This window comes from Mercurialis annua, linkage group LG7 (assembly GCF_937616625.2).
Source record: "Mercurialis annua linkage group LG7, ddMerAnnu1.2, whole genome shotgun sequence".
NCBI lineage: Eukaryota > Viridiplantae > Streptophyta > Magnoliopsida > Malpighiales > Euphorbiaceae > Mercurialis > Mercurialis annua.
In genome coordinates this window covers 30226921-30245189 of record NC_065576.1, presented here as the reverse complement: position 1 = coordinate 30245189, position 18269 = coordinate 30226921, and the positions used below count along the sequence as shown (strand labels likewise).

General features: G+C 43.0%; 55 non-coding genes across 55 annotated transcripts; all 55 read left to right on the top strand.

Moving 5' to 3' along the window:
• Position 1: 1 nt before the first annotated feature.
• LOC126658445 (5S ribosomal RNA) lies at positions 2-120 on the top strand. Its single transcript, XR_007634032.1, has one exon. It is a non-coding gene; the product is annotated as a 5S ribosomal RNA (ribosomal RNA).
• Positions 121-333: 213 nt separating this feature from the next.
• LOC126658816 (5S ribosomal RNA) lies at positions 334-451 on the top strand. Its single transcript, XR_007634388.1, has one exon. It is a non-coding gene; the product is annotated as a 5S ribosomal RNA (ribosomal RNA).
• A 221-nt stretch (positions 452-672) lies between these two features.
• Positions 673-791, top strand: LOC126658500 (5S ribosomal RNA). Its single transcript, XR_007634085.1, has one exon. It is a non-coding gene; the product is annotated as a 5S ribosomal RNA (ribosomal RNA).
• Positions 792-1004: 213 nt separating this feature from the next.
• Positions 1005-1123, top strand: LOC126658313 (5S ribosomal RNA). Its single transcript, XR_007633902.1, has one exon. It is a non-coding gene; the product is annotated as a 5S ribosomal RNA (ribosomal RNA).
• Positions 1124-1336: 213 nt separating this feature from the next.
• On the top strand, positions 1337-1455 carry LOC126658330 (5S ribosomal RNA). Its single transcript, XR_007633919.1, has one exon. It is a non-coding gene; the product is annotated as a 5S ribosomal RNA (ribosomal RNA).
• Positions 1456-1669: 214 nt separating this feature from the next.
• Positions 1670-1788, top strand: LOC126658312 (5S ribosomal RNA). Its single transcript, XR_007633901.1, has one exon. It is a non-coding gene; the product is annotated as a 5S ribosomal RNA (ribosomal RNA).
• A 213-nt stretch (positions 1789-2001) lies between these two features.
• Positions 2002-2120, top strand: LOC126658653 (5S ribosomal RNA). The gene has a single exon (XR_007634233.1). It is a non-coding gene; the product is annotated as a 5S ribosomal RNA (ribosomal RNA).
• Positions 2121-2341: 221 nt separating this feature from the next.
• LOC126658311 (5S ribosomal RNA) lies at positions 2342-2460 on the top strand. Its single transcript, XR_007633900.1, has one exon. It is a non-coding gene; the product is annotated as a 5S ribosomal RNA (ribosomal RNA).
• Positions 2461-2673: 213 nt separating this feature from the next.
• LOC126658310 (5S ribosomal RNA) lies at positions 2674-2792 on the top strand. Its single transcript, XR_007633899.1, has one exon. It is a non-coding gene; the product is annotated as a 5S ribosomal RNA (ribosomal RNA).
• A 213-nt stretch (positions 2793-3005) lies between these two features.
• On the top strand, positions 3006-3124 carry LOC126658309 (5S ribosomal RNA). Its single transcript, XR_007633898.1, has one exon. It is a non-coding gene; the product is annotated as a 5S ribosomal RNA (ribosomal RNA).
• Positions 3125-3337: 213 nt separating this feature from the next.
• LOC126658392 (5S ribosomal RNA) lies at positions 3338-3456 on the top strand. Its single transcript, XR_007633981.1, has one exon. It is a non-coding gene; the product is annotated as a 5S ribosomal RNA (ribosomal RNA).
• A 221-nt stretch (positions 3457-3677) lies between these two features.
• On the top strand, positions 3678-3796 carry LOC126658307 (5S ribosomal RNA). The gene has a single exon (XR_007633897.1). It is a non-coding gene; the product is annotated as a 5S ribosomal RNA (ribosomal RNA).
• Positions 3797-4002: 206 nt separating this feature from the next.
• LOC126658561 (5S ribosomal RNA) lies at positions 4003-4121 on the top strand. The gene has a single exon (XR_007634143.1). It is a non-coding gene; the product is annotated as a 5S ribosomal RNA (ribosomal RNA).
• A 221-nt stretch (positions 4122-4342) lies between these two features.
• On the top strand, positions 4343-4461 carry LOC126658306 (5S ribosomal RNA). Its single transcript, XR_007633896.1, has one exon. It is a non-coding gene; the product is annotated as a 5S ribosomal RNA (ribosomal RNA).
• Positions 4462-4674: 213 nt separating this feature from the next.
• LOC126658560 (5S ribosomal RNA) lies at positions 4675-4793 on the top strand. Its single transcript, XR_007634142.1, has one exon. It is a non-coding gene; the product is annotated as a 5S ribosomal RNA (ribosomal RNA).
• Positions 4794-5014: 221 nt separating this feature from the next.
• LOC126658363 (5S ribosomal RNA) lies at positions 5015-5133 on the top strand. Its single transcript, XR_007633952.1, has one exon. It is a non-coding gene; the product is annotated as a 5S ribosomal RNA (ribosomal RNA).
• Positions 5134-5344: 211 nt separating this feature from the next.
• Positions 5345-5463, top strand: LOC126658305 (5S ribosomal RNA). The gene has a single exon (XR_007633895.1). It is a non-coding gene; the product is annotated as a 5S ribosomal RNA (ribosomal RNA).
• Positions 5464-5674: 211 nt separating this feature from the next.
• On the top strand, positions 5675-5793 carry LOC126658304 (5S ribosomal RNA). The gene has a single exon (XR_007633894.1). It is a non-coding gene; the product is annotated as a 5S ribosomal RNA (ribosomal RNA).
• Positions 5794-5999: 206 nt separating this feature from the next.
• Positions 6000-6118, top strand: LOC126658717 (5S ribosomal RNA). Its single transcript, XR_007634294.1, has one exon. It is a non-coding gene; the product is annotated as a 5S ribosomal RNA (ribosomal RNA).
• Positions 6119-6331: 213 nt separating this feature from the next.
• On the top strand, positions 6332-6450 carry LOC126658302 (5S ribosomal RNA). Its single transcript, XR_007633892.1, has one exon. It is a non-coding gene; the product is annotated as a 5S ribosomal RNA (ribosomal RNA).
• Positions 6451-6663: 213 nt separating this feature from the next.
• Positions 6664-6782, top strand: LOC126658559 (5S ribosomal RNA). Its single transcript, XR_007634141.1, has one exon. It is a non-coding gene; the product is annotated as a 5S ribosomal RNA (ribosomal RNA).
• A 214-nt stretch (positions 6783-6996) lies between these two features.
• On the top strand, positions 6997-7115 carry LOC126658301 (5S ribosomal RNA). The gene has a single exon (XR_007633891.1). It is a non-coding gene; the product is annotated as a 5S ribosomal RNA (ribosomal RNA).
• Positions 7116-7328: 213 nt separating this feature from the next.
• LOC126658391 (5S ribosomal RNA) lies at positions 7329-7447 on the top strand. Its single transcript, XR_007633980.1, has one exon. It is a non-coding gene; the product is annotated as a 5S ribosomal RNA (ribosomal RNA).
• Positions 7448-7668: 221 nt separating this feature from the next.
• On the top strand, positions 7669-7787 carry LOC126658300 (5S ribosomal RNA). The gene has a single exon (XR_007633890.1). It is a non-coding gene; the product is annotated as a 5S ribosomal RNA (ribosomal RNA).
• A 206-nt stretch (positions 7788-7993) lies between these two features.
• On the top strand, positions 7994-8112 carry LOC126658642 (5S ribosomal RNA). Its single transcript, XR_007634222.1, has one exon. It is a non-coding gene; the product is annotated as a 5S ribosomal RNA (ribosomal RNA).
• Positions 8113-8333: 221 nt separating this feature from the next.
• Positions 8334-8452, top strand: LOC126658299 (5S ribosomal RNA). The gene has a single exon (XR_007633889.1). It is a non-coding gene; the product is annotated as a 5S ribosomal RNA (ribosomal RNA).
• A 213-nt stretch (positions 8453-8665) lies between these two features.
• LOC126658558 (5S ribosomal RNA) lies at positions 8666-8784 on the top strand. Its single transcript, XR_007634140.1, has one exon. It is a non-coding gene; the product is annotated as a 5S ribosomal RNA (ribosomal RNA).
• A 220-nt stretch (positions 8785-9004) lies between these two features.
• On the top strand, positions 9005-9123 carry LOC126658298 (5S ribosomal RNA). The gene has a single exon (XR_007633888.1). It is a non-coding gene; the product is annotated as a 5S ribosomal RNA (ribosomal RNA).
• Positions 9124-9336: 213 nt separating this feature from the next.
• Positions 9337-9455, top strand: LOC126658557 (5S ribosomal RNA). The gene has a single exon (XR_007634139.1). It is a non-coding gene; the product is annotated as a 5S ribosomal RNA (ribosomal RNA).
• Positions 9456-9669: 214 nt separating this feature from the next.
• On the top strand, positions 9670-9788 carry LOC126658297 (5S ribosomal RNA). The gene has a single exon (XR_007633887.1). It is a non-coding gene; the product is annotated as a 5S ribosomal RNA (ribosomal RNA).
• A 211-nt stretch (positions 9789-9999) lies between these two features.
• Positions 10000-10118, top strand: LOC126658296 (5S ribosomal RNA). Its single transcript, XR_007633886.1, has one exon. It is a non-coding gene; the product is annotated as a 5S ribosomal RNA (ribosomal RNA).
• Positions 10119-10329: 211 nt separating this feature from the next.
• On the top strand, positions 10330-10448 carry LOC126658295 (5S ribosomal RNA). Its single transcript, XR_007633885.1, has one exon. It is a non-coding gene; the product is annotated as a 5S ribosomal RNA (ribosomal RNA).
• A 206-nt stretch (positions 10449-10654) lies between these two features.
• LOC126658715 (5S ribosomal RNA) lies at positions 10655-10773 on the top strand. The gene has a single exon (XR_007634292.1). It is a non-coding gene; the product is annotated as a 5S ribosomal RNA (ribosomal RNA).
• A 213-nt stretch (positions 10774-10986) lies between these two features.
• LOC126658444 (5S ribosomal RNA) lies at positions 10987-11105 on the top strand. The gene has a single exon (XR_007634031.1). It is a non-coding gene; the product is annotated as a 5S ribosomal RNA (ribosomal RNA).
• A 213-nt stretch (positions 11106-11318) lies between these two features.
• LOC126658672 (5S ribosomal RNA) lies at positions 11319-11437 on the top strand. The gene has a single exon (XR_007634252.1). It is a non-coding gene; the product is annotated as a 5S ribosomal RNA (ribosomal RNA).
• A 213-nt stretch (positions 11438-11650) lies between these two features.
• LOC126658577 (5S ribosomal RNA) lies at positions 11651-11769 on the top strand. The gene has a single exon (XR_007634159.1). It is a non-coding gene; the product is annotated as a 5S ribosomal RNA (ribosomal RNA).
• A 213-nt stretch (positions 11770-11982) lies between these two features.
• Positions 11983-12101, top strand: LOC126658482 (5S ribosomal RNA). Its single transcript, XR_007634067.1, has one exon. It is a non-coding gene; the product is annotated as a 5S ribosomal RNA (ribosomal RNA).
• Positions 12102-12314: 213 nt separating this feature from the next.
• On the top strand, positions 12315-12433 carry LOC126658294 (5S ribosomal RNA). The gene has a single exon (XR_007633884.1). It is a non-coding gene; the product is annotated as a 5S ribosomal RNA (ribosomal RNA).
• Positions 12434-12646: 213 nt separating this feature from the next.
• Positions 12647-12765, top strand: LOC126658498 (5S ribosomal RNA). Its single transcript, XR_007634083.1, has one exon. It is a non-coding gene; the product is annotated as a 5S ribosomal RNA (ribosomal RNA).
• A 205-nt stretch (positions 12766-12970) lies between these two features.
• On the top strand, positions 12971-13089 carry LOC126658847 (5S ribosomal RNA). Its single transcript, XR_007634419.1, has one exon. It is a non-coding gene; the product is annotated as a 5S ribosomal RNA (ribosomal RNA).
• Positions 13090-13302: 213 nt separating this feature from the next.
• LOC126658813 (5S ribosomal RNA) lies at positions 13303-13421 on the top strand. The gene has a single exon (XR_007634386.1). It is a non-coding gene; the product is annotated as a 5S ribosomal RNA (ribosomal RNA).
• A 206-nt stretch (positions 13422-13627) lies between these two features.
• On the top strand, positions 13628-13746 carry LOC126658674 (5S ribosomal RNA). The gene has a single exon (XR_007634254.1). It is a non-coding gene; the product is annotated as a 5S ribosomal RNA (ribosomal RNA).
• A 214-nt stretch (positions 13747-13960) lies between these two features.
• Positions 13961-14079, top strand: LOC126658293 (5S ribosomal RNA). The gene has a single exon (XR_007633883.1). It is a non-coding gene; the product is annotated as a 5S ribosomal RNA (ribosomal RNA).
• A 206-nt stretch (positions 14080-14285) lies between these two features.
• LOC126658641 (5S ribosomal RNA) lies at positions 14286-14404 on the top strand. The gene has a single exon (XR_007634221.1). It is a non-coding gene; the product is annotated as a 5S ribosomal RNA (ribosomal RNA).
• Positions 14405-14625: 221 nt separating this feature from the next.
• On the top strand, positions 14626-14744 carry LOC126658290 (5S ribosomal RNA). Its single transcript, XR_007633881.1, has one exon. It is a non-coding gene; the product is annotated as a 5S ribosomal RNA (ribosomal RNA).
• Positions 14745-14957: 213 nt separating this feature from the next.
• LOC126658556 (5S ribosomal RNA) lies at positions 14958-15076 on the top strand. The gene has a single exon (XR_007634138.1). It is a non-coding gene; the product is annotated as a 5S ribosomal RNA (ribosomal RNA).
• Positions 15077-15296: 220 nt separating this feature from the next.
• LOC126658289 (5S ribosomal RNA) lies at positions 15297-15415 on the top strand. Its single transcript, XR_007633880.1, has one exon. It is a non-coding gene; the product is annotated as a 5S ribosomal RNA (ribosomal RNA).
• Positions 15416-15628: 213 nt separating this feature from the next.
• Positions 15629-15747, top strand: LOC126658554 (5S ribosomal RNA). The gene has a single exon (XR_007634136.1). It is a non-coding gene; the product is annotated as a 5S ribosomal RNA (ribosomal RNA).
• Positions 15748-15968: 221 nt separating this feature from the next.
• Positions 15969-16087, top strand: LOC126658288 (5S ribosomal RNA). The gene has a single exon (XR_007633879.1). It is a non-coding gene; the product is annotated as a 5S ribosomal RNA (ribosomal RNA).
• Positions 16088-16298: 211 nt separating this feature from the next.
• On the top strand, positions 16299-16417 carry LOC126658287 (5S ribosomal RNA). Its single transcript, XR_007633878.1, has one exon. It is a non-coding gene; the product is annotated as a 5S ribosomal RNA (ribosomal RNA).
• A 211-nt stretch (positions 16418-16628) lies between these two features.
• Positions 16629-16747, top strand: LOC126658260 (5S ribosomal RNA). The gene has a single exon (XR_007633852.1). It is a non-coding gene; the product is annotated as a 5S ribosomal RNA (ribosomal RNA).
• A 206-nt stretch (positions 16748-16953) lies between these two features.
• LOC126658714 (5S ribosomal RNA) lies at positions 16954-17072 on the top strand. The gene has a single exon (XR_007634291.1). It is a non-coding gene; the product is annotated as a 5S ribosomal RNA (ribosomal RNA).
• A 213-nt stretch (positions 17073-17285) lies between these two features.
• On the top strand, positions 17286-17404 carry LOC126658443 (5S ribosomal RNA). The gene has a single exon (XR_007634030.1). It is a non-coding gene; the product is annotated as a 5S ribosomal RNA (ribosomal RNA).
• A 213-nt stretch (positions 17405-17617) lies between these two features.
• Positions 17618-17736, top strand: LOC126658659 (5S ribosomal RNA). The gene has a single exon (XR_007634239.1). It is a non-coding gene; the product is annotated as a 5S ribosomal RNA (ribosomal RNA).
• A 213-nt stretch (positions 17737-17949) lies between these two features.
• On the top strand, positions 17950-18068 carry LOC126658576 (5S ribosomal RNA). The gene has a single exon (XR_007634158.1). It is a non-coding gene; the product is annotated as a 5S ribosomal RNA (ribosomal RNA).
• The last annotated feature ends 201 nt before the right edge of the window (positions 18069-18269 follow it).

Sequence of the window (18269 nt, the reverse complement as noted above, 5' to 3'; positions counted from 1 at the left end):
CGGGTGCGATCATACCAGCACTAATGCACCAGATCCCATCAGAACTCCGAAGCTAAACGTGCTGGGGCGAGAGCAGTACTAGGATGGGTGACCTCCTGGGAAGTCCTCGTGTTGCACCCCTTTTTTGCTTTTTTTGAACTGTGTTTTTTTATTATTACTATCACCGAGAGACAAACAGTACGAGTAACGAGTAACGATGAATTGCAATTCAGGGACTAAACGGGAAATATGGAAAAAGTTGAGGGACCAAAACGTACTTTTAAAGATAGTTTTTATTTTTGTTGAATGAGTTGCAAGGCAGCAGATATATGCGATGATCGTGCAAGGTATGACGGGTGCGATCATACCAGCACTAATGCACCGGATTCCATCAGAACTCCGAAGTTAAACGTGCTTGGGCGAGAGCAGTACTAGGATGGGTGACCTCCCGGAAGTCTTCGTGTTGCACCCCTTTTTTGCTTTTTTTGAACTGCGTTTTTTCTATTATTACTATCGCCGAGAGACAAACAGCACGAGTAACGAGTAACGAGTAACGATGAATTGCAATTCAGGGACTAAACGGGAAATATGGAAAAAGTTGAGGGACCAAAACGTACTTTTAAAGATAGTTTTTATTTTGGTTGAATGAGTTGCAAGGCAGCAGATATATGCGATGATCGTGCAAGGTATGACGGGTGCGATCATTCCAGCACTAATGCACCAGATCCCATCAGAACTCCGAAGCTAAACGTGCTTGGGCGAGAGCAGTACTAGGATGGGTGACCTCCTGGGAAGTCCTCGTGTTGCACCCCTTTTTTGCTTTTTTTGAACTGCGTTTTTTTATTATTACTATCGCCGAGAGACAAACAGTACGAGTAACGAGTAACGATGAATTGCAATTCAGGGACTAAACGGGAAATATGGAAAAAGTTGAGGGACCAAAACGTACTTTTAAAGATAGTTTTTATTTTTGTTGAATGAGTTGCAAGGCAGCAGATATATGCGATGATCGTGCAAGGTATGACGGGTGCGATCATACCAGCACTAATGCACCAGATCCCATCAGAACTCCGAAGCTAAACGTGCTTGGGCGAGAGCAGTACTAGGATGGGTGACCTCCTGGGAAGTCCTCGTGTTGCACCCCTTTTTTGCTTTTTTTGAACTGCGTTTTTTTATTATTACTATCGCCGAGACACAAACAGTACGAGTAACGAGTAACGATGAATTGCAATTCAGGGACTAAACGGGAAATATGGAAAAAGTTGAGGGACCAAAACGTACTTTTAAAGATAGTTTTTATTTTTGTTGAATGAGTTGCAAGGCAGCAGATATATGCGATGATCGTGCAAGGTATGACGGGTGCGATCATACCAGCACTAATGCACCGGATTCCATCAGAACTCCGAAGTTAAACGTGCTTGGGCGAGAGCAGTACTAGGATGGGTGACCTCCCGGGAAGTCCTCGTGTTGCACCCCTTTTTTGCTTTTTTTGAACTGCGTTTTTTCTATTATTACTATCGCCGAGAGACAAACAGCACGAGTAACGAGTAACGATGAATTGCAATTCAGGGACTAAACGGGAAATATGGAAAAAGTTGAGGGACCAAAACGTACTTTTAAAGATAGTTTTTATTTTGGTTGAATGAGTTGCAAGGCAGCAGATATATGCGATGATCGTGCAAGGTATGACGGGTGCGATCATACCAGCACTAATGCACCAGATCCCATCAGAACTCCGAAGCTAAACGTGCTTGGGCGAGAGCAGTACTAGGATGGGTGACCTCCTGGGAAGTCCTCGTGTTGCACCCCTTTTTTGCTTTTTTTGAACTGCGTTTTTTTATTATTACTATCGCCGAGAGACAAACAGTACGAGTAACGAGTAACGAGTAACGAGAATTCAGGGACTAAACGGGAAATATGGAAAAAGTTGAGGGACCAAAACGTACTTTTAAAGATAGTTTTTATTTTTGTTGAATGAGTTGCAAGGCAGCAGATATATGCGATGATCGTGCAAGGTATGACGGGTGCGATCATACCAGCACTAATGCACCGGATTCCATCAGAACTTCGAAGCTAAACGTGCTTGGGCGAGAGCAGTACTAGGATGGGTGACCTCCCGGGAAGTCCTCGTGTTGCACCCCTTTTTTGCTTTTTTTGAACTGCGTTTTTTCTATTATTACTATCGCCGAGAGACAAACAGCACGAGTAACGAGTAACGAGTAACGATGAATTGAAATTCAGGGACTAAACGGGAAATATGGAAAAAGTTGAGGGACCAAAACGTACTTTTAAAGATAGTTTTTATTTTGGTTGAATGAGTTGCAAGGCAGCAGATATATGAGATGATCGTGCAAGGTATGACGGGTGCGATCATACCAGCACTAATGCACCAGATCCCATCAGAACTCCGAAGCTAAACGTGCTTGGGCGAGAGCAGTACTAGGATGGGTGACCTCCTGGGAAGTCCTCGTGTTGCACCCCTTTTTTGCTTTTTTTGAACTGCGTTTTTTTATTATTACTATCGCCGAGAGACAAACAGTACGAGTAACGAGTAACGATGAATTGCAATTCAGGGACTAAACGGGAAATATGGAAAAAGTTGAGGGACCAAAACGTACTTTTAAAGATAGTTTTTATTTTTGTTGAATGAGTTGCAAGGCAGCAGATATATGCGATGATCGTGCAAGGTATGACGGGTGCGATCATACCAGCACTAATGCACCAGATCCCATCAGAACTCCGAAGCTAAACGTGCTTGGGCGAGAGCAGTACTAGGATGGGTGACCTCCTGGGAAGTCCTCGTGTTGCACCCCTTTTTTGCTTTTTTTGAACTGCGTTTTTTTATTATTACTATCGCCGAGAGACAAACAGTACGAGTAACGAGTAACGAGTAACGAGAATTCAGGGACTAAACGGGAAATATGGAAAAAGTTGAGGGACCAAAACGTACTTTTAAAGATAGTTTTTATTTTTGTTGAATGAGTTGCAAGGCAGCAGATATATGCGATGATCGTGCAAGGTATGACGGGTGCGATCATACCAGCACTAATGCACCAGATCCCATCAGAACTCCGAAGCTAAACGTGCTTGGGCGAGAGCAGTACTAGGATGGGTGACCTCCTGGGAAGTCCTCGTGTTGCACCCCTTTTTTGCTTTTTTTGAACTGCGTTTTTTTATTATTACTATCGCCGAGAGACAAACAGTACGAGTAACGAGTAACGATGAATTGCAATTCAGGGACTAAACGGGAAATATGGAAAAAGTTGAGGGACCAAAACGTACTTTTAAAGATAGTTTTTATTTTTGTTGAATGAGTTGCAAGGCAGCAGATATATGCGATGATCGTGCAAGGTATGACGGGTGCGATCATACCAGCACTAATGCACCGGATTCCATCAGAACTCCGAAGCTAAACGTGCTTGGGCGAGAGCAGTACTAGGATGGGTGACCTCCCGGGAAGTCCTCGTGTTGCACCCCTTTTTTGCTTTTTTTGAACTGCGTTTTTTCTATTATTACTATCGCCGAGAGACAAACAGCACGAGTAACGAGTAACGAGTAACGATGAATTGAAATTCAGGGACTAAACGGGAAATATGGAAAAAGTTGAGGGACCAAAACGTACTTTTAAAGATAGTTTTTATTTTGGTTGAATGAGTTGCAAGGCAGCAGATATATGCGATGATCGTGCAAGGTATGACGGGTGCGATCATACCAGCACTAATGCACCAGATCCCATCAGAACTCCGAAGCTAAACGTGCTTGGGCGAGAGCAGTACTAGGATGGGTGACCTCCTGGGAAGTCCTCGTGTTGCACCCCTTTTTTGCTTTTTTTGAACTGCGTTTTTTTATTATTACTATCACCGAGAGACAAACAGTACGAGTAACGATGAATTGCAATTCAGGGACTAAACGGGAAATATGGAAAAAGTTGAGGGACCAAAACGTACTTTTAAAGATAGTTTTTATTTTTGTTGAATGAGTTGCAAGGCAGCAGATATATGCGATGATCGTGCAAGGTATGACGGGTGCGATCATACCAGCACTAATGCACCGGATTCCATCAGAACTCCGAAGTTAAACGTGCTTGGGCGAGAGCAGTACTAGGATGGGTGACCTCCCGGGAAGTCTTCGTGTTGCACCCCTTTTTTGCTTTTTTTGAACTGCGTTTTTTCTATTATTACTATCGCCGAGAGACAAACAGCACGAGTAACGAGTAACGAGTAACGATGAATTGCAATTCAGGGACTAAACGGGAAATATGGAAAAAGTTGAGGGACCAAAACGTACTTTTAAAGATAATTTTTATTTTGGTTGAATGAGTTGCAAGGCAGCAGATATATGCGATGATCGTGCAAGGTATGACGGGTGCGATCATACCAGCACTAATGCACCAGATCCCATCAGAACTCCGAAGCTAAACGTGCTTGGGCGAGAGCAGTACTAGGATGGGTGACCTCCTGGGAAGTCCTCGTGTTGCACCCCTTTTTTGCTTTTTTTGAACTGCGTTTTTTTATTATTACTATCGCCGAGAGACAAACAGTACGAGTAACGAGTAACGATGAATTGCAATTCAGGGACTAAACGGGAAATATGGAAAAAGTTGAGGGACCAAAACGTACTTTTAAAGATAGTTTTTATTTTTGTTGAATGAGTTGCAAGGCAGCAGATATATGCGATGATCGTGCAAGGTATGACGGGTGCGATCATACCAGCACTAATGCACCGGATTCCATCAGAACTCCGAAGTTAAACGTGCTTGGGCGAGAGCAGTACTAGGATGGGTGACCTCCCGGGAAGTCTTCGTGTTGCACCCCTTTTTTGCTTTTTTTGAACTGCGTTTTTTCTATTATTACTATCGCCGAGAGACAAACAGCACGAGTAACGAGTAACGAGTAACGATGAATTGCAATTCAGGGACTAAACGGGAAATATGGAAAAAGTTGAGGGACCAAAACGTACTTTTAAAGATAGTTTTTATTTTGGTTGAATGAGTTGCAAGGCAGCAGATATATGCGATGATCGTGCAAGGTATGACGGGTGCGATCATACCAGCACTAATGCACCAGATCCCATCAGAACTCCGAAGCTAAACGTGCTCGGGCGAGAGCAGTACTAGGATGGGTGACCTCCTGGGAAGTCCTCGTGTTGCACCCCTTTTTTGCTTTTTTTGAACTGCGTTTTTTTATTATTACTATCGCCGAGAGACAAACAGAACGAGTAGAGTAACAATGAATTGCAATTCAGGGACTAAACGGGAAATATGGAAAAAGTTGAGGGACTAAAACGTACTTTTAAAGATAGTTTTTATTTTCGTTGAATGAGTTGCAAGGCAGCAGATATATGCGATGATCGTGCAAGGTATGACGGGTGCGATCATACCAGCACTAATGCACCAGATCCCATCAGAACTCCGAAGCTAAACGTGCTTGGGCGAGAGCAGTACTAGGATGGGTGACCTCCTGGGAAGTCCTCGTGTTGCACCCCTTTTTTGCTTTTTTTGAACTGCGTTTTTTTATTATTACTATCGCCGAGAGACAAACAGAACGAGTAGAGTAACAATGAATTGCAATTCAGGGACTAAACGGGAAATATGGAAAAAGTTGAGGGACCAAAACGTACTTTTAAAGATAGTTTTTATTTTCGTTGAATGAGTTGCAAGGCAGCAGATATATGCGATGATCGTGCAAGGTATGACGGGTGCGATCATACCAGCACTAATGCACCAGATCCCATCAGAACTCCGAAGCTAAACGTGCTTGGGCGAGAGCAGTACTAGGATGGGTGACCTCCTGGGAAGTCCTCGTGTTGCACCCCTTTTTTGCTTTTTTTGAACTGCATTTTTTTTATTATTACTATCGCCGAGAGACAAACAGAACGAGTAACGATGAATTGCAATTCAGGGACTAAACGGGAAATATGGAAAAAGTTCAGGGACCAAAACGTACTTTTAAAGATAGTTTTTATTTTCGTTGAATGAGTTGTAAGGCAGCAGATATATGCGATGATCGTTCAAGGTATGACGGTGCGATCATACTAGCACTAATGCACCAGATCCCATCAGAACTCCGAAGCTAAACGTGCTTGGGCGAGAGCAGTACTAGGATGGGTGACCTCCTGGGAAGTCCTCGTGTTGCACCCCTTTTTTGCTTTTTTTGAACTGCGTTTTGTTATTATTACTATCGCCGAGAGACAAACAGAACGAGTAACGAGTAACGATGAATTGCAATTCAGGGACTAAACGGGAAATATGGAAAAAGTTGAGGGACCAAAACGTACTTTTAAAGATAGTTTTTATTTTTGTTGAATGAGTTGCAAGGCAGCAGATATATGCGATGATCGTGCAAGGTATGACGGGTGCGATCATACCAGCACTAATGCACCAGATCCCATCAGAACTCCGAAGCTAAACGTGCTTGGGCGAGAGCAGTACTAGGATGGGTGACCTCCTGGGAAGTCCTCGTGTTGCACCCCTTTTTTGCTTTTTTTGAACTGCGTTTTTTTATTATTACTATCGCCGAGACACAAACAGTACGAGTAACGAGTAACGATGAATTGCAATTCAGGGACTAAACGGGAACTATGGAAAAAGTTGAGGGACCAAAACGTACTTTTAAAGATAGTTTTTATTTTTGTTGAATGAGTTGCAAGGCAGCAGATATATGCGATGATCGTGCAAGGTATGACGGGTGCGATCATACCAGCACTAATGCACCGGATTCCATCAGAACTCCGAAGTTAAACGTGCTTGGGCGAGAGCAGTACTAGGATGGGTGACCTCCCGGGAAGTCTTCGTGTTGCACCCCTTTTTTGCTTTTTTTGAACTGCGTTTTTTCAATTATTACTATCGCCGAGAGACAAACAGCACGAGTAACGAGTAACGATGAATTGCAATTCAGGGACTAAACGGGAAATATGGAAAAAGTTGAGGGACCAAAACGTACTTTTAAAGATAGTTTTTATTTTGGTTGAATGAGTTGCAAGGCAGCAGATATATGCGATGATCGTGCAAGGTATGACGGGTGCGATCATACCAGCACTAATGCACCAGATCCCATCAGAACTCCGAAGCTAAACGTGCTTGGGCGAGAGCAGTACTAGGATGGGTGACCTCCTGGGAAGTCCTCGTGTTGCACCCCTTTTTTGCTTTTTTTGAACTGCGTTTTTTTATTATTACTATCGCCGAGAGACAAACAGTACGAGTAACGAGTAACGATGAATTGCAATTCAGGGACTAAACGGGAAATATGGAAAAAGTTGAGGGACCAAAACGTACTTTTAAAGATAGTTTTTATTTTTGTTGAATGAGTTGCAAGGCAGCAGATATATGCGATGATCGTGCAAGGTATGACGGGTGCGATCATACCAGCACTAATGCACCGGATTCCATCAGAACTCCGAAGCTAAACGTGCTTGGGCGAGAGCAGTACTAGGATGGGTGACCTCCCGGGAAGTCCTCGTGTTGCACCCCTTTTTTGCTTTTTTTGAACTGCGTTTTTTCTATTATTACTATCGCCGAGAGACAAACAGCACGAGTAACGAGTAACGAGTAACGATGAATTGAAATTCAGGGACTAAACGGGAAATATGGAAAAAGTTGAGGGACCAAAACGTACTTTTAAAGATAGTTTTTATTTTGGTTGAATGAGTTGCAAGGCAGCAGATATATGCGATGATCGTGCAAGGTATGACGGGTGCGATCATACCAGCACTAATGCACCAGATCCCATCAGAACTCCGAAGCTAAACGTGCTTGGGCGAGAGCAGTACTAGGATGGGTGACCTCCTGGGAAGTCCTCGTGTTGCACCCCTTTTTTGCTTTTTTTGAACTGCGTTTTTTTATTATTACTATCACCGAGAGACAAACATTACGAGTAACGATGAATTGCAATTCAGGGACTAAACGGGAAATATGGAAAAAGTTGAGGGACCAAAACGTACTTTTAAAGATAGTTTTTATTTTTGTTGAATGAGTTGCAAGGCAGCAGATATATGCGATGATCGTGCAAGGTATGACGGGTGCGATCATACCAGCACTAATGCACCGGATTCCGTCAGAACTCCGAAGTTAAACGTGCTTGGGCGAGAGCAGTACTAGGATGGGTGACCTCCCGGGAAGTCTTCGTGTTGCACCCCTTTTTTGCTTTTTTTGAACTGCGTTTTTTCTATTATTACTATCGCCGAGAGACAAACAGCACGAGTAACGAGTAACGAGTAACGATGAATTGCAATTCAGGGACTAAACGGGAAATATGGAAAAAGTTGAGGGACCAAAACGTACTTTTAAAGATAATTTTTATTTTGGTTGAATGAGTTGCAAGGCAGCAGATATATGCGATGATCGTGCAAGGTATGACGGGTGCGATCATACCAGCACTAATGCACCAGATCCCATCAGAACTCCGAAGCTAAACGTGCTTGGGCGAGAGCAGTACTAGGATGGGTGACCTCCTGGGAAGTCCTCGTGTTGCACCCCTTTTTTGCTTTTTTTGAACTGCGTTTTTTTATTATTACTATCGCCGAGAGACAAACAGAACGAGTAACGAGTAACGATGAATTGCAATTCAGGGACTAAACGGGAAATATGGAAAAAGTTGAGGGACCAAAACGTACTTTTAAAGATAGTTTTTATTTTTGTTGAATGAGTTGCAAGGCAGCAGATATATGCGATGATCGTGCAAGGTATGACGGGTGCGATCATACCAGCACTAATGCACCGGATTCCATCAGAACTCCGAAGTTAAACGTGCTTGGGCGAGAGCAGTACTAGGATGGGTGACCTCCCGGGAAGTCTTCGTGTTGCACCCCTTTTTTGCTTTTTTGAACTGCGTTTTTTCTATTATTACTATCGCCGAGAGACAAACAGCACGAGTAACGAGTAACGAGTAACGATGAATTGCAATTCAGGGACTAAACGGGAAATATGGAAAAAGTTGAGGGACCAAAACGTACTTTTAAAGATAGTTTTTATTTTGGTTGAATGAGTTGCAAGGCAGCAGATATATGCGATGATCGTGCAAGGTATGACGGGTGCGATCATACCAGCACTAATGCACCAGATCCCATCAGAACTCCGAAGCTAAACGTGCTTGGGCGAGAGCAGTACTAGGATGGGTGACCTCCTGGGAAGTCCTCGTGTTGCACCCCTTTTTTGCTTTTTTTGAACTGCGTTTTTTTATTATTACTATCGCCGAGAGACAAACAGAACGAGTAACGAGTAACGATGAATTGCAATTCAGGGACTAAACGGGAAATATGGAAAAAGTTGAGGGACCAAAACGTACTTTTAAAGATAGTTTTTATTTTTGTTGAATGAGTTGCAAGGCAGCAGATATATGCGATGATCGTGCAAGGTATGACGGGTGCGATCATACCAGCACTAATGCACCGGATTCCATCAGAACTCCGAAGTTAAACGTGCTTGGGCGAGAGCAGTACTAGGATGGGTGACCTCCCGGGAAGTCTTCGTGTTGCACCCCTTTTTTGCTTTTTTTGAACTGCGTTTTTTCTATTATTACTATCGCCGAGAGACAAACAGCACGAGTAACGAGTAACGATGAATTGCAATTCAGGGACTAAACGGGAAATATGGAAAAAGTTGAGGGACCAAAACGTACTTTTAAAGATAGTTTTTATTTTGGTTGAATGAGTTGCAAGGTAGCAGATATATGCGATGATCGTGCAAGGTATGACGGGTGCGATCATACCAGCACTAATGCACCAGATCCCATCAGAACTCCGAAGCTAAACGTGCTTGGGCGAGAGCAGTACTAGGATGGGTGACCTCCTGGGAAGTCCTCGTGTTGCACCCCTTTTTTGCTTTTTTTGAACTGCGTTTTTTTATTATTACTATCGCCGAGAGACAAACAGAACGAGTAGAGTAACAATGAATTGCAATTCAGGGACTAAACGGGAAATATGGAAAAAGTTGAGGGACTAAAACGTACTTTTAAAGATAGTTTTTATTTTCGTTGAATGAGTTGCAAGGCAGCAGATATATGCGATGATCGTGCAAGGTATGACGGGTGCGATCATACCAGCACTAATGCACCAGATCCCATCAGAACTCCGAAGCTAAACGTGCTTGGGCGAGAGCAGTACTAGGATGGGTGACCTCCTGGGAAGTCCTCGTGTTGCACCCCTTTTTTGCTTTTTTTGAACTGCGTTTTTTTATTATTACTATCGCCGAGAGACAAACAGAACGAGTAGAGTAACAATGAATTGCAATTCAGGGACTAAACGGGAAATATGGAAAAAGTTGAGAGACCAAAACGTACTTTTAAAGATAGTTTTTATTTTCGTTGAATGAGTTGCAAGGCAGCAGATATATGCGATGATCGTGCAAGGTATGACGGGTGCGATCATACCAGCACTAATGCACCAGATCCCATCAGAACTCCGAAGCTAAACGTGCTTGGGCGAGAGCAGTACTAGGATGGGTGACCTCCTGGGAAGTCCTCGTGTTGCACCCCTTTTTTGCTTTTTTTGAACTGCATTTTTTTTATTATTACTATCGCCGAGAGACAAACAGAACGAGTAACGATGAATTGCAATTCAGGGACTAAACGGGAAATATGGAAAAAGTTCAGGGACCAAAACGTACTTTTAAAGATAGTTTTTATTTTCGTTGAATGAGTTGTAAGGCAGCAGATATATGCGATGATCGTTCAAGGTATGACGGTGCGATCATACTAGCACTAATGCACCAGATCCCATCAGAACTCCGAAGCTAAACGTGCTTGGGCGAGAGCAGTACTAGGATGGGTGACCTCCTGGGAAGTCCTCGTGTTGCACCCCTTTTTTGCTTTTTTTGAACTGCGTTTTGTTATTATTACTATCGCCGAGAGACAAACAGAACGAGTAACGAGTAACAATGAATTGCAATTCAGGGACTAAACGGGAAATATGGAAAAAGTTCAGGGACCAAAACGTACTTTTATAGATAGTTTTTATTTTCGTTGAATGAATTGCAAGGCAGCAGATATATGCGATGATCGTGCAAGGTATGACGGGTGCGATCATACCAGCACTAATGCACCAGATCCCATCAGAACTCCGAAGCTAAACGTGCTGGGGCGAGAGCAGTACTAGGATGGGTGACCTCCTGGGAAGTCCTCGTGTTGCACCCCTTTTTTGCTTTTTTTGAACTGCGTTTTTTTATTATTACTATCGCCGAGAGACAAACAGTACGAGTAACGAGTAACGATGAATTGCAATTCAGGGACTAAACGGGAAATATGGAAAAAGTTGAGGGACCAAAACGTACTTTTAAAGATAGTTTTTATTTTCGTTGAATGAGTTGCAAGGCAGCAGATATATGCGATGATCGTGCAAGGTATGACGGGTGCGATCATACTAGCACTAATGCACCGGAACCCATCAGAACTCCGAAGCTAAACGTGCTTGGGCGAGAGAAGTACTATGATGGGTGACCTCCTGGGAAGTCCTCGTGTTGCAACCCTTTTTTGCTTTTTTTGAACTGCATTTTTTTATTATTACTATCGCCGAGAGACAAACAGAACGAGTAACGAGTAACGATGAATTGCAATTCAGGGACTAAACGGGAAATATGGAAAAAGTTGAGGGACCAAAACGTACTTTTAAAGATAGTTTTTATTTTCGTTGAATGAGTTGCAAGGCAGCAGATATATGCGATGATCGTGCAAGGTATGACGGGTGCGATCATACCAGCACTAATGCACCAGATCCCATCAGAACTCCGAAGCTAAACGTGCTGGGGCGAGAGCAGTACTAGGATGGGTGACCTCCTGGGAAGTCCTTGTGTTGCACCCCTTTTTTGCTTTTTTTGAACTGCGTTTTTTTATTATTACTATCGCCGAGAGACAAACAGTACGAGTAACGAGTAACGATGAATTGCAATTCAGGGACTAAACGGGAAATATGGAAAAAGTTGAGGGACCAAAACGTACTTTTAAAGATAGTTTTTATTTTCGTTGAATGAGTTGCAAGGCAGCAGATATATGCGATGATCGTGCAAGGTATGACGGGTGCGATCATACCAGCACTAATGCACCGGAACCCATCAGAACTCCGAAGCTAAACGTGCTTGGGCGAGAGAAGTACTAGGATGGGTGACCTCCTGGGAAGTCCTCGTGTTGCAACCCTTTTTTGCTTTTTTTGAAATGCGTTTTTTTATTATTACTATCGCCGAGAGACAAACAGAACGAGTAACGAGTAACGATGAATTGCAATTCAGGGACTAAACGGGAAATATGGAAAAAGTTGAGGCACCAAAACGTACTTTTAAATATAGTTTTTATTTTGGTTGAATGAGTTGCAAGGCAGCAGATATATGCGATGATCGTGCAAGGTATGACGGGTGCGATCATACCAGCACTAATGCACCAGATCCCATCAGAACTCCGAAGCTAAACGTGCTTGGGCGAGAGCAGTACTAGGATGGGTGACCTCCTGGGAAGTCCTCGTGTTGCACCCCTTTTTTGCTTTTTTTGAACTGCGTTTTTTTATTATTACTATCGCCGAGAGACAAACAGAACGAGTAACGAGTAACAATGAATTGCAATTCAGGGACTAAACGGGAAATATGGAAAAAGTTCAGGGACCAAAACGTACTTTTATAGATAGTTTTTATTTTCGTTGAATGAATTGCAAGGCAGCAGATATATGCGATGATCGTGCAAGGTATGACGGGTGCGATCATACCAGCACTAATGCACCAGATCCCATCAGAACTCCGAAGCTAAACGTGCTTGGGCGAGAGCAGTACTATGATGGGTGACCTTCTGGGAAGTCCTCGTGTTGCACCCTTTTTTTGCTTTTTTGAACTGCATTTTTTTTATTATTACAATCGCCGAGAGACAAACAGAACGAGTAACGATGAATTGTAATTCAGGGACTAAACGGGAAATATGAAAAAAGTTCAGGGACCAAAACGTACTTTTAAAGATAGTTTTTATTTTCGTTGGATGAGTTGCAAGGCAGCAGATATATGCGATGATCGTGCAAGGTATGACGGTGCGATCATACTAGCACTAATGCACCGAATCCCATCAGAACTCCGAAGCTAAACGTGCTTGGGCGAGAGCAGTACTAGGATGGGTTACCTCCTGGGAAGTCCTCGTGTTGCACCCTTTTTTTGCTTTTTTTGAACTGCGTTTTTTTATTATTACTATCGCCGAGAGACAAACAGAACGAGTAACGAGTAACAATGAATTGCAATTCAGGGACTAAACGGGAAATATGGTAAAAGTTGAGGGACCAAAACGTACTTCTAAAGATAGTTTTTATTTTCGTTGAATGAGTTGCAAGGCAGCAGATATATGCGATGATCGTGCAAGGTATGTCGGGTGCGATCATACCAGCACTAATGCACCAGATCCCATCAGATTTCCGAAGCTAAACGTGCTTGGGCTAGAGCAGTACTAGGATGGGTGACCTCCTGGGAAGTCCTCGTGTTGCACCCCTTTTTGCTTTTTTTGAACTGCGTTTTTTTTATTATTACTATCGCCGAGAGACAAACAGAACGAGTAACGATGAATTGTAATTCAGGGACTAAACGGGAAATATGGAAAAAGTTGAGGGATCAAAACGTATTTTTAAAGATAGTTTTTATTTTGGTTGAATGAGTTGCAAGGCAGCGGATATATGTGATGATCGTGCAAGGTATGACGTGTGCAATCATACCAGCACTAATGCACCGGATTCCATCAGAACTCCGAAGTTAAACGTGCTTGGGCGAGAGCAGTACTAGGATGGGTGACCTCCCGGGAAGTCTTCGTGTTGCACCCCTTTTTTGCTTTTTTTGAACTGTGTTTTTTCTATTATTACTATCGCCGAGAGACAAACAGCACGAGTAACGAGTAACGATGAATTGCTATTCAGGGACTAAACGGGAAATATGGAAAAAGTTGAGGGACCAAAACGTACTTTTAAAGATAGTTTTTATTTTGGTTGAATGAGTTGCAAGGCAGCAGATATATGCGATGATCGTGCAAGGTATGACGGGTGCGATCATACCAGCACTAATGCACCAGATCCCATCAGAACTCCGAAGCTAAACGTGCTTGGGCGAGAGCAGTACTAGGATGGGTGACCTCCTGGGAAGTCCTCGTGTTGCACCCCTTTTTTGCTTTTTTTGAACTGCGTTTTTTTATTATTACTATCACCGAGAGACAAACAGTACGAGTAACGATGAATTGCAATTCAGGGACTAAACGGGAAATATGGAAAAAGTTGAGGGACCAAAACGTACTTTTAAAGATAGTTTTTATTTTTGTTGAATGAGTTGCAAGGCAGCAGATATATGCGATGATCGTGCAAGGTATGACGGGTGCGATCATACCAGCACTAATGCACCGGATTCCGTCAGAACTCCGAAGTTAAACGTGCTTGGGCGAGAGCAGTACTAGGATGGGTGACCTCCCGGGAAGTCTTCGTGTTGCACCCCTTTTTTGCTTTTTTTGAACTGCGTTTTTTCTATTATTACTATCGCCGAGAGACAAACAGCACGAGTAACGAGTAACGAGTAACGATGAATTGCAATTCAGGGACTAAACGGGAAATATGGAAAAAGTTGAGGGACCAAAACGTACTTTTAAAGATAATTTTTATTTTGGTTGAATGAGTTGCAAGGCAGCAGATATATGCGATGATCGTGCAAGGTATGACGGGTGCGATCATACCAGCACTAATGCACCAGATCCCATCAGAACTCCGAAGCTAAACGTGCTTGGGCGAGAGCAGTACTAGGATGGGTGACCTCCTGGGAAGTCCTCGTGTTGCACCCCTTTTTTGCTTTTTTTGAACTGCGTTTTTTTATTATTACTATCGCCGAGAGACAAACAGAACGAGTAACGAGTAACGATGAATTGCAATTCAGGGACTAAACGGGAAATATGGAAAAAGTTGAGGGACCAAAACGTACTTTTAAAGATAGTTTTTATTTTTGTTGAATGAGTTGCAAGGCAGCAGATATATGCGATGATCGTGCAAGGTATGACGGGTGCGATCATACCAGCACTAATGCACCGGATTCCATCAGAACTCCGAAGTTAAACGTGCTTGGGCGAGAGCAGTACTAGGATGGGTGACCTCCCGGGAAGTCTTCGTGTTGCACCCCTTTTTTGCTTTTTTGAACTGCGTTTTTTCTATTATTACTATCGCCGAGAGACAAACAGCACGAGTAACGAGTAACGAGTAACGATGAATTGCAATTCAGGGACTAAACGGGAAATATGGAAAAAGTTGAGGGACCAAAACGTACTTTTAAAGATAGTTTTTATTTTGGTTGAATGAGTTGCAAGGCAGCAGATATATGCGATGATCGTGCAAGGTATGACGGGTGCGATCATACCAGCACTAATGCACCAGATCCCATCAGAACTCCGAAGCTAAACGTGCTTGGGCGAGAGCAGTACTAGGATGGGTGACCTCCTGGGAAGTCCTCGTGTTGCACCCCTTTTTTGCTTTTTTTGAACTGCGTTTTTTTATTATTACTATCGCCGAGAGACAAACAGAACGAGTAACGAGTAACGATGAATTGCAATTCAGGGACTAAACGGGAAATATGGAAAAAGTTGAGGGACCAAAACGTACTTTTAAAGATAGTTTTTATTTTTGTTGAATGAGTTGCAAGGCAGCAGATATATGCGATGATCGTGCAAGGTATGACGGGTGCGATCATACCAGCACTAATGCACCGGATTCCATCAGAACTCCGAAGTTAAACGTGCTTGGGCGAGAGCAGTACTAGGATGGGTGACCTCCCGGGAAGTCTTCGTGTTGCACCCCTTTTTTGCTTTTTTTGAACTGCGTTTTTTCTATTATTACTATCGCCGAGAGACAAACAGCACGAGTAACGAGTAACGAGTAACGATGAATTGCAATTCAGGGACTAAACGGGAAATATGGAAAAAGTTGAGGGACCAAAACGTACTTTTAAAGATAGTTTTTATTTTGGTTGAATGAGTTGCAAGGTAGCAGATATATGCGATGATCGTGCAAGGTATGACGGGTGCGATCATACCAGCACTAATGCACCAGATCCCATCAGAACTCCGAAGCTAAACGTGCTTGGGCGAGAGCAGTACTAGGATGGGTGACCTCCTGGGAAGTCCTCGTGTTGCACCCCTTTTTTGCTTTTTTTGAACTGCGTTTTTTTATTATTACTATCGCCGAGAGACAAACAGAACGAGTAGAGTAACAATGAATTGCAATTCAGGGACTAAACGGGAAATATGGAAAAAGTTGAGGGACTAAAACGTACTTTTAAAGATAGTTTTTATTTTCGTTGAATGAGTTGCAAGGCAGCAGATATATGCGATGATCGTGCAAGGTATGACGGGTGCGATCATACCAGCACTAATGCACCAGATCCCATCAGAACTCCGAAGCTAAACGTGCTTGGGCGAGAGCAGTACTAGGATGGGTGACCTCCTGGGAAGTCCTCGTGTTGCACCCCTTTTTTGCTTTTTTTGAACTGCGTTTTTTTATTATTACTATCGCCGAGAGACAAACAGAACGAGTAGAGTAACAATGAATTGCAATTCAGGGACTAAACGGGAAATATGGAAAAAGTTGAGGGACCAAAACGTACTTTTAAAGATAGTTTTTATTTTCGTTGAATGAGTTGCAAGGCAGCAGATATATGCGATGATCGTGCAAGGTATGACGGGTGCGATCATACCAGCACTAATGCACCAGATCCCATCAGAACTCCGAAGCTAAACGTGCTTGGGCGAGAGAAGTACTAGGATGGGTGACCTCCTGGGAAGTCCTCGTGTTGCACCCCTTTTTTGCTTTTTTTGAACTGCATTTTTTTTATTATTACTATCGCCGAGAGACAAACAGAACGAGTAACGATGAATTGCAATTCAGGGACTAAACGGGAAATATGGAAAAAGTTCAGGGACCAAAACGTACTTTTAAAGATAGTTTTTATTTTCGTTGAATGAGTTGTAAGGCAGCAGATATATGCGATGATCGTTCAAGGTATGACGGTGCGATCATACTAGCACTAATGCACCAGATCCCATCAGAACTCCGAAGCTAAACGTGCTTGGGCGAGAGCAGTACTAGGATGGGTGACCTCCTGGGAAGTCCTCGTGTTGCACCCCTTTTTTGCTTTTTTTGAACTGCGTTTTGTTATTATTACTATCGCCGAGAGACAAACAGAACGAGTAACGAGTAACAATGAATTGCAATTCAGGGACTAAACGGGAAATATGGAAAAAGTTCAGGGACCAAAACGTACTTTTATAGATAGTTTTTATTTTCGTTGAATGAATTGCAAGGCAGCAGATATATGCGATGATCGTGCAAGGTATGACGGGTGCGATCATACCAGCACTAATGCACCAGATCCCATCAGAACTCCGAAGCTAAACGTGCTGGGGCGAGAGCAGTACTAGGATGGGTGACCTCCTGGGAAGTCCTCGTGTTGCACCCCTTTTTTGCTTTTTTTGAATTGCGTTTTTTTATTATTACTATCGCCGAGAGACAAACAGTACGAGTAACGAGTAACGATGAATTGCAATTCAGGGACTAAACGGGAAATATGGAAAAAGTTGAGGGACCAAAACGTACTTTTAAAGATAGTTTTTATTTTCGTTGAATGAGTTGCAAGGCAGCAGATATATGCGATGATCGTGCAAGGTATGACGGGTGCGATCATACTAGCACTAATGCACCGGAACCCATCAGAACTCCGAAGCTAAACGTGCTTGGGCGAGAGAAGTACTAGGATGGGTGACCTCCTGGGAAGTCCTCGTGTTGCAACCCTTTTTTGCTTTTTTTGAACTGCATTTTTTTATTATTACTATCGCCGAGAGACAAACAGAACGAGTAACGAGTAACGATGAATTGCAATTCAGGGACTAAACGGGAAATATGGAAAAAGTTGAGGGACCAAAACGTACTTTTAAAGATAGTTTTTATTTTGGTTGAATGAGTTGCAAGGCAGCAGATATATGCGATGATCGTGCAAGGTATGACGGGTGCGATCATACCAGCACTAATGCACCAGATCCCATCAGAACTCCGAAGCTAAACGTGCTGGGGCGAGAGCAGTACTAGGATGGGTGACCTCCTGGGAAGTCCTTGTGTTGCACCCCTTTTTTGCTTTTTTTGAACTGCCTTTTTTTATTATTACTATCGCCGAGAGACAAACAGTACGAGTAACGAGTAACGATGAATTGCAATTCAGGGACTAAACGGGAAATATGGAAAAAGTTGAGGGACCAAAACGTACTTTTAAAGATAGATTTTATTTTCGTTGAATGAGTTGCAAGGCAGCAGATATATGCGATGATCGT